This window comes from Tupaia chinensis, unplaced genomic scaffold (assembly GCF_000334495.1).
Source record: "Tupaia chinensis unplaced genomic scaffold, TupChi_1.0 Scaffold000513_1, whole genome shotgun sequence".
Classification (NCBI taxonomy): domain Eukaryota; kingdom Metazoa; phylum Chordata; class Mammalia; order Scandentia; family Tupaiidae; genus Tupaia; species Tupaia belangeri.
The window spans coordinates 698,236-712,000 of record NW_006160026.1 but is presented as its reverse complement, the minus strand read 5'-3'; the positions used below and the strand labels follow the sequence as shown (position 1 = coordinate 712,000).

The 13,765-nt window shown below is 49.3% G+C and overlaps 1 long non-coding RNA gene across 2 annotated transcripts in view; it reads right to left on the bottom strand.

Moving 5' to 3' along the window:
• LOC102503142 (uncharacterized) overlaps nt 1–13,765 on the bottom strand; it is a 262,112-nt gene that overhangs the window by 29,517 nt on the left and 218,830 nt on the right. The gene's annotated exons all lie outside the window — the stretch shown is intronic.

Genomic DNA, 13,765 nt, shown 5'->3' with positions numbered 1-13,765 from the left:
ATCCTGAGAGGAGAATGGAGGAGAAGGGATTGCGGCGTGACCATCCCCCCTGGGGGGTGATTTCTCGCTTTCTGTCTCTATGTCTGTCTCTGTCTGTCTGGCGAGCGCACTTGCCCTACAGTGAAAATCTCTCCAAAAAAAAAGAAAAAAAAAAGCTCACAGTCCAGCAGGCTTAGAGGGAGGGAGGGCTGGCAAAGCTGGTGGCTTCTACCCAAAAATTCCCTTCTGCAGTGTCTTCTTGGCATGAGAAAGCAAGCAACAGCATGGCGAGGGGCCCCAGGCAGGGAGTGGAGAACAGTGTTCCTAAGGGAACACCCTCCAAGATGTGGGTCAAAGACTGAACTTGGCATTTATATGCCTGGGGCTCTGCCATGGAGGCGGGAGGCAGAGGAGGAGGAGGAACAGCCCCAACTAAGCAAGCATCAACCCCCAAGACTGCAAAATTCTCTGAACTGCGAAGTCACCAGCCTGTACACTAGAGCTAATCTATGGCTCAAGGGTTTCATTTCTCTGAGACTGACATCTCAGAAGACCCTTTTCTGAAGACCTTACCCCTGGTTTCCACAGGAACTCTCAGCTACATCCTGGCCTCTGGAGTAGTCATCAGGGGAAAGCTTGCAGGAAGCCAATGGCTCCACCAACCCTTCGGGGACGCCACTGTTATGTCCAGCAGTTTCTCTTCCTTCTCATCTCCAGCCCCAGAGCAACACGAGGTGGAAGAGAGTCTGTAGGCCTGCCCTGAGCACAGGCAGGGCACTCTGCGAGCACACACACCCAGGAAACAAGCAAGTGACTTCCAACGTTGGCTGCACCACTTCTTGGTCAGGCAAACTTGGGAAGGCCCCTGGTCTCATGGAGGTTGGTGCACTGCTGACCTCCTCAAGTGAATTGTTGGGCATTCAGGCACTGTCAGGTGCTGGCTAGTCTCCTTCCTCTTTCTAATGACACAATCGTTTTTAGTTAGGATGACTATAGAGCTCAGCAAAGTCTGAGGGACATCTGAGAGGACTTTGTGACTGACAGCTGAAGGGGTCAGAGTCTTTACCCCTCCTCCGTCCTCACCCTCTACCACGCAACTCTGTAGTGCCCCCACCTCTGACATTGAGCTTGGCCCCGCCCAGTGGGATGTCGGCAAGAAGAGGGTGGCGGAAGCTTGTGAAGGCTTTGCGTGCTGAGGGGTGGTCTGGCTCCCACTGTAAGGAAGACGTTCCCCTGGCTGGGCTTCTGGTCTCAGAAAGAGATGAAAGACACACAGAGCAGAGCAGAGCCACCCAGCTACTCTAGCCCAGAGGCAGCCCAGCCCCAGAAAGGGAGTCCAGCCAAGACCAGCAGGTTGCCCGGCCGAACTCCCCAGATACATGGGCATAAATGCTCATTATTGAGCCACACAGATTCTACCACTTGTTACTCAGCATCCCTGTGTCAATAAATAACTGATACCATCTGTGCAATGACCATGCTAACAACAGGGACCTCCCAGAGCTACTGCAGACATTGAATGAGATAAAGGAAAGTCCGTATGAAGTAAACTGGAGCTATGATCCCAGTACTTTCATGAGAAGCCCAGAGCTTGTTAGTGTGTTGCCTAGAGTGGACTAAGGATCAGCCTCAGTCTCCCTGTCCTTGGAAATGGGCCATGAAGGCAGCAGGGGTAGAAGTGACTGCCCTACTGTCCCTCCCCTGCTGCAACCTCCAAGGTCCTGGCAGCTCCATGTCAACCCATGCAGTTAGGGTGCAGGTGCAGCAGCATGGGCCAGGACAGCCTTCACGACTGCCTGCTCCCCCTGGCCCCAGGCCTTGCAGACTTGAAAGCATGGCTGCATGGGTCCTCAGCCACCTCTCAAGGTGCAGATTCTTCAGATTTCAAAGTTACACTCTGCCCTAGGCTTGCTCTGAGGACAAGTTAGGAAAATTCATGTGAATTCCCAGAAAGAAGTAGATCTCAGCATAATTAAGCTGTGTCCTCCTTCACTATCACCATCATCACCGTCATCATCTTCGCCGCTGTCATCACAACAGGAAAACATAATACTCAAAGGAGTAGGAGGAAGAAACGGGCAGTGAGGTGTTTACATACCTATACTCCATGACCATAGGGTCCAGAGTGAATTCTAGACTGACTGCTTATGCACTGTGACTTTAGGGAATTTACTTGACATCTCTGAGCTTCAGCTTTCTCACCTGTGAAATGGAGAGCATAGTACTACCTCACTGACATTTCAGTGTCATTATGAAGCTTATGAGTTAATACATGTAAAGCAATTGAAACAGTATTTGGTAGGCTGGCCCTGTGAGCTGGTGGTTAAGGGAACGGGATCCCACATGGCCAACCGCATGGCTCAAATTCTGGCATCAGAAGATTGAAAAACATGCTGGACACATGTGTGTGCATGCTCACAATGCCAACAAGACAGAGAAATGAAGGAGAAAGGATTGCAGGATGACCACGTCCTGTTACGGTGTGCTCTATCTCTCTCTTCCTCTCTCTATCTCTGTCTCTCTCTGGCAGGCATATATGCCCTCTGGAAAATTAAAAATAAAACTAAAAGGACAAAACAAAACAGTGTTTGGCACATTCTCAATACTCAGTAAGTATTAGCTTCTGCTAATAATAACCACTGTTGTTATTATAGAACACACACACACTAGGCACTTTAAGTATATAGACATTGAATCCTCAAAGAACTCTAGCAGTTTGGATCCATTAAGTCACATTTCACATAAGAATGAGAAAGTCTGGACAAGTGAAGACCTGGCCTATTTCCAGGTTCATGCCTTTTCTTCAATGCCGAGGGACTCCTGCAATGTGCAGTCATCACGAGGTCCAGAAACTGCTCCCCAAACCACCCCACCCCCGATACCTGTAACCAGGAAACAGGCTGATAAGCTCCTGGCAGTTCCTGGGTCATTTTCATTTTATTTGCTCTGTTTTCTGCAGCTTTTGTGTTCTACAATGCCCTCGACTGGGCGGGCAGCCCCTGTGGCCATCAAAGGCTCCGTTGGCAGCAGATACAAGGCAGCAGCTCTGCCAAGGGTCACTCCCTGCCAGCCACCCACCACCCGCCACACAGCCAAGGAGATTCACGAGAAGGAGGTGCCCAGCCTCATAACCGCTCCAGGTGTTACTTAACCCTCGGCCACAAGATCTACCCTGAAACAGCCCAGGTGTGCCAACCCCAGGTGTGGCAGGCGGGGGGCAGATGTCCAAGTTGCTTCTGAACCAGCAGCGGAAGGGAGAGCGCTGGCAACAGGATGGATCAGGAAACTTAACCTCTGCACATGATGAAGAGTTCAGAACAGCTGCGAGGCGGGCACCGCCTCCAACCCAGAATGGAGAGGTCCCTGCTTCTACAGTTGGATATTCATTTACAGAGCACCTGCCCTAGGGTAGGCCTTGCACTGGGGCTGAGAGCATCAAAGATAGTCTGATGTGGCCTGGCCTTGAGAAGAACATAGGCTGGCGAGGGGGCCATAGGGGGAACATGCCAGATGCTATAATGAGCTTTGAGCAAGAAATGGGATCAAAGAGGAACAAGACTTAACATCCAGATTCGCTCTCCCAATAGCATGCATTCATTCCTTCCCTCATTCATTCACCTCACGCAGACTACAGAGAGTGGGGCAGACAAGGCCCCTGCCCTCACAGACCAAGACTCCTGCTGCATCTGCCTTGGGAACCACAAAGACCTTCCCAGAGAAGTTTCTGGGTGTCAACTGTGTCCAAAGCAACCGTGTAACATGGGGGACTTATTTGCTTCTTGGTGCTTCGGTTTCCTCATCTGTAAAGTTCATATTATGACATACAATGTGGTCGTTAAATCGTTCCCTCCAAAACAATTCTCTGACCTCACGTTAAAAGGCAAAACCTGGTTACAAAAGCCCGTAGGAGCCCATTCTTCACTCTTTCAGATATGTGTATGCAATAACAGATATATAATATGTACGCAATTTGGGATGAAACGTGTATAATGTGGAATGCACATTACATACATTATATATCATAAATAATATAAGAGGCCTTCAACAGGTTGATGGAAAATGCATACTATGAGAAAACTATGTATGGATTTCTAATTTTTTTTGGTACCAAAACTCCTACTCTAATTCCATTTTTTTCACGAACTTTTTAAAGTCCTCTTGCATCGTTCATGGTTTATAAACCAGCTCTGCTAGTATGCATGTGTATGTGTACATGTATGCACATACGTGGGAGCCTGGCTAGATAACAAGTGTTTTTTAGTTTTCCTTTTGCTTATCTAAAATCCTAATTTATACAGTAAGTCAAATTTAAAAAATTAGAAATGAAGCTTGCCCCATGGCCCGATGGTCTGATCCCATATGGCCAACTGCAAGGTCTGAATCCAGCCCGGGACGCTTGAAGAACATGCTAGGTACTTGAGGGTTCATATCCAAAATCCCAATATAACGGAGAAATGACTGCAGTGTGACCATGCCTCACTGTGCGGTGCTTTCTCCATTTCCCTCTCTATATCTCTTTGTCTCTCTCTGACAAGCACATATATCCTCTGGCAAAACAAATAAACAAACAAAAAGCCAAGAATGGAAACCTCTCTCACGTGGGTCCGCAGTGGAGGTCACAGGGGCAAGCAGCCTGGTGCTGCAGGAGAGGAGAGCAAGCTAGCACGAGGACCCCACTATAACAACGTCCTCACGGCAGCTGTGATGGAACCCTGGCAGCGTGTTCGCCCATAGTATGTCATCATGCTCACCATGTCTGTGAATGGGGCCGTCTGTTCTCACGCACAGAAGAGGAACTAAGGCAAGAAGCTGCTACAAATGGCTGAGTGAGGTGCTCAAGACACACCGACAGCCCTACCTGTGCTCCTGCTCTCTACCCGAATGTGCCTCTACTCAGAACCCAGCCAGGCCGTTCCTGCCATGACTTCTCTCTTGTGAGGACAAACCATGGACTGCAGGCCTGGGAGAAAGCAGAAAGCTGTGCGATGGGTGATGTGGAGTCCTGAGAAAGAGCTCCGGGCTGTGGGAATAGCCCCAGCCGCAGCCCAGCATGGGATGTCCACGCCAGCTGAGGCGATTTTTTTTCATTCCTGTCCCCATGTGAATGGGCCTCAGAGCAGCCAAGTCCCGGGAGCCAGCAAGGCGGGAAGCTGCTGCCAGGGCTCTGGCACCAGCACCCCGCCTAATGCGCTTGGACCAGCGTGGCTGGCTGCCTGTCAAGGCTTCAAAGGGGTGTGCGAAGCAGGCTGGGGGACCAGGCTGGACTGGGCTGTCTGAAATTGAGACGACAGAACAAAAGGAGGTCGTTGTGGGCTGGTTTGGCGGGAGCTGTGGCGGGAAAGAGGGCGGGAAGTGGTGGCAGCAGAGGGAGGGCTGAGGAGATAAGAGCAAGGGGAGGCGACTCACAGCAACCCATGCCCACATGAGGGAGACAGAATGCCAGCAGGAGGCCATGATGAGGAAACTGAGGCTTAGGGAGGACTGGACCCTGGCAGCAGGAGTTAGTGGGGAGAAAACCCTTGGGCCTGTCAGAAATCCTAGGGACTGGGTGGACTTCTGTGCACTTCAGAAAATCCTTCATTCATTTACGTCTGCACTCATACGGTGTTGATTAAACTCACTGGCATGTGAGTTTGCACTGAGAACCCAGCTGGGAGTCAGAGCAGGGTCCCTGCCTTGGCCAGCTTGCAAGTGCCATCTCCCATAGGCCTGGGCAGGTGCCTCCTGGGGCTTTTCCTGGATGAAGACAGGGCAGCATCTTGTCACATGGCACAGGAGCAGGACAAAATGCCTAGGTGCCTGCCCTGATTCCATCACTGACTGTGGCTTTCACACGCCCCTTCACCCTGCAGTCCCGGGCTGGAGCACACTGTAACCTCGGCTGAGTGGCCCAGCACATGCGTGCAGTGGCAGGTGGGTGGGCCCACACAGAGGACTCCTGTCCCTGGCCAGATTCTCTCCTAAGTGCACTGCCCACTCACAAGGGAATCCCCACCATGTGGAATGAGAGATCAGAACTACACAGAACACACAGTACTGAAATGACCATGGACCTGGCACACTCTACATGTATATCCATGGGCAGGAGAGTCTACAGGGGGGCTGGGGTCACAGCTGCAGAGAAGACAAGCAGCTTGCCCTGGCGACATGGGCAAAGGACCTAAGTCTTTCCATCTTCAAGCCAGCTTCAAAGAGGAGGTCACAACCTGGCCCTCTCTCTAAGGTCTTTATGGTCTTCCTAGAAATGAAAATCATATGTAACTGGAACTGGGGGGACTATGTAGGGCAGCTTGGGATTCAGGGTCACAAGAAAGGATCCATTAGAGAGTTAAGGGTGATCAAAGAAAGTAGAATGAGGGATTGGTTAAGAGACCACCTCAGAGCACAGTCAGGGATTCAGGGGTCCTGGACTCCACTCCAAGCTCTGTTATCCCTTCCAGGGAATGAGGCCAGACACACCCCCACATCTTCATCCCCACTTGGTAAATAAAAGTGCTGGAGCAGAGGACCCACAAGACCCTTCTTCCCAACCACGGATCCATGGTTCAGGTGGAGGGCGGCCAGTGGGAAACGTAAGAGAAGGCTGGAGCTAGAACATTTCTAGCTCCTTGAACTCAGAACTAGCAGAACATCAGCAGCTGTGGATGCCAAGTAGCTCTCCCTAGAGATCCAAGCAGCTTCCTTAGCCCTGCAGTCTGCCCTAGCACAGACTGTCTCAGCAGGAGGTGGTGTGGCACATGGAGAGAAAGGCCTGAATGAAGCAGAAATAACTGGCCCATCTTCTACCCTGACTGGATGTGGGACTTGGAAAAGGCAACTTGCCTCTGTGAGTCTTGTCTTCTTCAGGTGTGAATACAGGGGAGAAAAACACCTGCTTGCCTCAAAAGGTTGCTAGAGAGATTAAATAAGACATGATGCGGTAGAGCCTAAACAGAAAACAGCTCAGTAAAATGGCCATTCCTTCTCCCTACTCTACCCATATCTGAGCTCAAGCTCACTGGATAGAAAACTGCTATTTTCTCTAATGTCTGCTACTATGAAAGAGTGAGCCAGGAAGAAGGATTTGGAGAGAAAAGACCTGGCACCCATCTCTGCTGTGACACTTATTCTACCTGTAAGGCACTGGGCAAGTTATTCAAGCTGTCTTGGGCTTAGTTGTCTCTGAGTAAAATGGGCATTAAGGGTGCTCCAGGGACGGAGCCAGCAGGTGGTGTGGAAGTTAAGGCAGTCTGAGTTCTAGATCCAGTATCTTTAAAAAACATGCCAGGTGTGTGTGCATGCATAATCCGAATCTAGAGAGAACAGAGAAAGGATTATGGTGTGGCCATCCCTGCTTTCTCACTTTTGATTTTAAAAAAAAAAAGGACTGCTCAGTAGTAAAACATGCTGCTCTGCAAGGCAATCCCACTGGAAAGGTTCCCTGTTCAAGTCCACAGATCTCCTTGAGTACATGAGGCATGCATTTGCTCATAATCTGAGGCTGGTTGAAGGCTGGAAGTGGATTGCAGCATCAAGACTCTGTTAAGGGTGCTTATTCTCTCTCTTCTCTTTTTCTTGTGAAAAATAAATATATAAATAAATAAAATTTAAAATAAAAGAGTACTCCATTCACAAGGTTTGGTAGACTCTAAGTGAGCTAACGTGTAAAAATTCTCTGCATTTTTATCTGTAAAACTCTCACCATGTTAATTACACTACAGTGCCCTGTCTTATCAAGACAGAAATTCTCTAGAGAAAGATGGCCTTGAACCTTGTGTCCTGCATGGGTCTTATAGAAAGGGAGCTATAATGAGATTCTGGACGAAGCTGAATCATTTCGAACTGTCTAGTCAAAGGCAAGCAGTGAGGCACTGGGGGCTCTCACCCAAATTCTAGCGATATTTTCCAACATGGCCAAAATGGTGTGGGGATGCTAGGAGGCATAGCATTTGGAGAAGGGTGCTTGGGCTGTGCGGGAAGGGGGCAACCTTCCCTCCGAGTGCTGAGGGCACCTGATGCAGACAGAGCATTTGGGCACCGTGCCAGTGTTTGTTCCGTGCATACTGTGCGTATTAGCCAGGCTCCTGCCTTCTCCCATGGGTTACACTAGGTGCTTGTGGGATTACTAGCTACCTGTCAGGTAGAAGAGGGAAGGAGGTATGAAGACAGCAAGAGAAGTTGCCAACCCCAGCAGCTGGCCCCCGAGGCCCGGAACGCCCAGGGTCCAACGGAAAGCATCCTGCTTCCTCCCTGACCTGATGAGTAAACACACAGCACAGTGGCAGGTGCCTGGGGCTGCTGGCCAAGCAGGGCCCCGGCCTGAGCGGATGCCCAGTAACCTCCCTAGCACTGGCCCTGTTCCCACCTGGAGCTGGCGGACAGGAGGAAGGACAGGATCAGGGCCGCGCAACCAGGCAGGAGGCTATTTCTGTCGGCTCCTGGGTCGACAGCTAACCCTTGCACCCCGCCTGGAACGTGATTCTGCCTGCCTTCTCAGAAGGAGGCACAACAGCTCAGCTCAGGTGTTCTAGGGTGAGCTTTTCAAGACACTCGCGTGCGGACCTGAAACTGAACCTGCCTTTCAGGAAACCTTTAGCCAGGCATTTCAGTGATGCCCACTGACCCATGAGACCTCAAGGAGTCATACCGAGGGCCCTGGAAGTGGGAGGTCAGGAAACCTGAGCACACTCTCTACTGGGTAGCCTCAGGCAAGCCACGTTCCTGTAGCTGTTGGAATTCCCACCTTGACGTGAGAGTGGGATGCTTGCTGAGAGCCTTCAGACTGCGGTGGAGTTTACTGGTGGCCCTCCTGGAGCTGGTGGAGACCTGGACACGTGTAGGTCCCCATAGAACATGGAAGCTCCACACCCCTCCCGTGCAACCTTTGCAATATCCTTTACAATAAACTGGCTAATGAGACTCGCTCTACTACCTTCTCAGCTTGGAATGTCAGAGAGGTTACAAGGCAAAGAACAGAGACCAGCCTGCAGAAGTCAGCCAGGGAGAGTCCAAGACCCTCAGTCCATCACGCCCTGAGGAACTGACTCCAGCCAACAACCGAGTGAGCTGGGACAGTCTTCCTCAGCCAGCACTGAGATGGGACCGCAGCTCTGCTGACACCTTGTCAGTGCCTGTGAGAGAGCCCCAAAACAGAGGCTATGCCTCAGCTATGCTGAGACTCCTGACCCATAGAATTGTCATAATGAACGGGTGCTGTTTTAGGCTACTATTAGGTCTTTGGAAAAGTCATGAAGGATTTTTCTATGCAAAAATGCATCATGACTTTCCTGATGACCCAGTAAAAAAATGAATGACTGAATAAATAATGTAAGATAAAATATGTTTAAATAAAGTAAGAGGCTGTCATTTGTTATCAGTTAGCCCTGAACCTAGAAGACCATTGTTGCTATCTTCTTAGCTGAGTGCCACCAGATCAGATAGCTCTCAGCTGAGTTCCTTTTCCTTTAAAAGTCAGAAGAGCAATGTCTCCCTGCAGAGTCAAATGAGAATGGACATCAAGTGCCTGGTGCAGGACAAATGTGCAAAATATGGGGATCAGCTCACCCATGCTATGCTCTTGGACTATCTGCATCAGACTGTCCTCCCCATGAGCAAAGAGCAGACTTGCCTTATGGTTGAGGATCCAAAGCATCAGTGAATCAAGATAAACTTATCCATCAGCTTCTAAGATTTACTCCTGCTACTCCACCTTTGAATATTCTCTCTCTCTCTCTCTCTCTCTCTCTCTCTCTCTCTCTCTCTCTTTGCGTATTTCCTGCAAATGGCATCTCTACCTGTATAGGACACCAAGTGAATGGGGACTGGCAGCAATCCCAGTCAATTAGAGGTGTTCCGAGGAAGGGAAAGGTGATGCACTGTGCATGTTTGCAGAGGGGTTATCTACTTTATCCCCGTAAAACCACTCACTCTTTCACCAAGGATTTGATGTGCTAACCAATCCCTGCTCTTGCAAAATTCAAGTCTCCAAGAGTTATCTGCCAACAGTCCCACTGTATCTATCACCAAAACAATGCTGTATAACAACAAAAGCTCAGTAGCATAAGAACCAAGTGTCCATATGCCGGAATAGTCAGGCAGGTGGCTCTGATGATCTTGGTGGACTCACTCAGAGGTCAGAGAGTTGGCTGCCTGTCAACTGGTCTAGGCTGTTTTCAACTGGCATGATTAGAGCACTGTGATTATATTCTATGAAGGCAAACAGCACTGCATTAAATAGCTGGAATCAGCCAGTAGCCCTATTTGGGAGAGTGGGTATGAATTAAGCAGTTCCACAGAAAGGAATGCAACCTCACCTTAATTTCCAAGCTACAGAAATTCAGGATAAAGGGTAAAGGAAAGAATCCATATTAAATGATACACTTCCAACCTCTCCTCACTTTAAAATGTCTTCATTTTCCTGGATATAAAGAAGGCATATAATACACCACCCCTACACTGGGTCTGGAAAAATAAGCCAAAGAGGCTTCCAAACTGACCTCAGCATCTGATCCAATGATTCTGGTCTGGCGCCCAGGCCATTTTCAATAAACTTCTCGAGGTAACTCTGATACAGGAATCCCTCAGGCCTCCCCAAAACAGATGAAAAAAACCCAGCTGTCAAATCACTCCATGCCCTGCAGAGGCTATGTATGCCAAAGCTGAAATCTATTCATGTTCTAGTGGGGTAACAGACACAAATAAATGCAGATGATGTGTGTGCACACATACACATTCACAAATGTACACAGAAAAAAGTCTGTAGTAATGGTCACTCACACGCTTCACATACCCAGCACTACTTTAAGCTCTAAGCACTCAACGCCTCATCTAATACTCTCAGTAACATAGTAAGACAGGGAAGACTTTCATCATCACTTTTCAGAGGACAGACACAAGGCACTGGAAGTTAACATGCCCAAGGTTCTGGAGCTGGTAGGCTGCATGGTCTAGATGGAATTGCAGTCCTTACCCTAGAGCCCAGGTTCTTCAAAGAAAGTATGAATTCTTCCCGAGAGCAGAGCCACTCCTGCAGTGTCCTTCAAAAGAGGGGAGTCAAGTTCTGTCACTTACCATGTGGCCCAGTAGCTCAAGGCTACTGAGCTATTTTCTGGGCCAGTCCCATAGAACAATGGTTAAGTGTTGTGCTTTGGAAGCCAGATTCCATGAAGTCAACTCCAGTCTTAATTCCAGCCCTGGGGATTTGAAAAACATGCTGGTATCTGTGTGTGTGTGCCCAAAAACCTGACAGGATGAAGAAATGGAAGAGGAACTGCAGAATGACCACGTCCCACTGACGCAGTGCTTTCTTCCTCTACCTCTGGTGAGCGCGCCTGCCCTCTGGCAATTAAAAAACAAAAAACATTTCTATTTTCCCTGAAGTCTTTTCAGTGGGAAACAGCTTTCCCATATTATCTCTAATCTTCTTCTTCCACCTCCTCACTCCAGCTTCCATCACCCTTCTCGTTAAGCCGCCAACCAAGAAGGTGTCATGTGACTGTTTCCTGAGCCTACCATTCGCACTCAGGTGAGAAATGTGACTTCTTTCAGTCCCCCAGACCTGGCTAAGATGACTCCCTCCCCTTTTACAGACAAGAAACTGAAGAAGCCTCAGAGAGGTTAAGAAACTTGGCCAGGGCCGCACAGCCAGTCTAAGCCAAGTTCTGTATTTGAATTTCTGCTTTGTCCAATGTAGAGCACAAGTCTTCTCTGAAATGTGATTCATGCTCTTGTGTCAAGGCTCTTGAGGATTTGAAGAAAAAGCCAACACCCAGGCTGAAAAATGTGATGACCAACTTTCCCGAAGGGAAACTTTCTGTGTAATTCTTACAAGTAATGAAGGCAGGGAAAGGGGAGAGGCTTGGGAGTGGGAAATAAGCTCCTCCCAGGAGAGGGGGCATTTGGAGCCAAGGAGAAGGCACCTTGCAGGGCAGGGAGGGCCTACAGGGCCATCAGTCGCAGGTCTGCCACAGAGGGCCCCGCCGTGCACTGGCTTTCTCTGCAGAGTGCTCGCTGCAGATGCGGCAGAGTCCGTGCCATACGCCAACAACCATCATGACAGACTCCTTGGCAAGCTTCCCTAGGATATACTATGGAAAGTCTTTCTTCCCCTTCTGCATCCCATGCTTCTCAGCTTAAGGATAAAAAAGAAGAAAACAGGCCTCCCTATCAAAACAGAGATAAGACTTGGGACCCAGCAGTTGGCTTAATGGCTATGTGGCTGGACTCCCATGTAGTCAACAGTGGTTTGAGTCCCGGACCCAATGGCTTAAACTCATGTCAGGCACGTGTACGTGCATGCCCAAGATCCTGAGAGGAGAATGGAAGAGAAAGGACTGCGGTATGGCTATCCCCCCTGGGGGGTGATTTCTCACTTTCTGTCTCTCTGTCTCTTTCTGTCTTTCCGGCAAGTACATGCGCCCTATAGTAAAAACCTCTCCAAAAGAAAAACAAAGAAACAAACAAACAAACAAAGAAAACAGAGGTAAGACTCACAAATGAGAAACTCACAGACCAGAAATAAAATTATAAATAAAATACCATCATTTCCAATTCAGGCCTATGCGAGATTTCAAGATCAATACTGCAGTCCTCCTGCTGCTGAAGGAATAGCAGTATCTGGAGTGGGCTGTGAGGGGCCAGGGTGGGGGTCGTCCTCGTGATAAGAGGGAATATTAGCCCAGAGAGGTGTCCTGGGGCCCTAAGCCCTCTGAGTACCTCAGGATTCAGTGTGACTGCAACATTGGACTTGGTCACTTTAGCTGGGACACATCCATCCATGAGAAGAATGGTCCTTGTCGGGTCCACCAGCCTCACATCCCTGTGGCTAGCCAATGTGCATATTAAGGGAAACACCCTGTGCAGAGGTGAAGTGTTAAAAAGAGTGACCACAAAGGAATCCCCCTCTCTGAGGACTAAACTAAAATGGCAGCAGTAGAGAGAGATAATACAGCTCAGGGGCACGACACTGCAGGTTCCAGCACCAAACTGCCAGGGTTTGAAACTCGGCTCTGCCACTAACCAGTGTGGATGAACCACTTCACCGTCTGTGTCCCACTTCCTTGTCCGTAAGAGTAGTCCCAACCTCACGGCATTGTTGAAAGGATTAGACGAGCTAAACCACAGTGATCACATAGGTTCAACGTGGGCTGTTTACTTTCCTAAAACCATGATAGTAACTCTGTGTCATAAACAGCAAAATATTATTTGCCAACATGTGGCCGCCTTCGCGTTCCACATAAGCAGCCTCGATAAGCAGAAATGCTGCTGTGGGAATGTGTGCCAAAAATAACTTGAGATTATTCAAGTCCTTAGAGGAATTCCTCTTTAAAAAGTGCAAAAGAAACTCACTAAGTACTCATCTAAGAGCTATTTTAATGCGTAGCCACAGGAGATATGCCTAATATGGTAGCGAGGACATTGCTGTCCACTTTCCTTCATGCTGGATGTGCCCTGATGAGCGTGTGAGCATGGTGGTTTGTGCCATTGTCTACAGCAGCGCAAAAAGTGTGGGTGGGCTGAGCGAGACCCTTCTAAGGGCACTCAGAGTCTCCTGAGAGGGTGAGCCTAGTGCACTGCCAGTATATGTGGCCCGACCGCCCTGGAGCCCATGAAGGTTGCAGGGGTGAGACAGATGTGAGCAGGGCACTATGAGACGGTAGGCTGAAGAGATCTGGGCTGGAGACTGTGGGCCTGCCAGCGGACAGCAGCAGAAAGGAAATGGTGAGACAGAGTCCTGGGGAACCACTGGAGAGGCAGTGCTCCCACCTGACTAGGAAGGCCTTCTAGGTGAGAGAAGGGCTCCTAATTC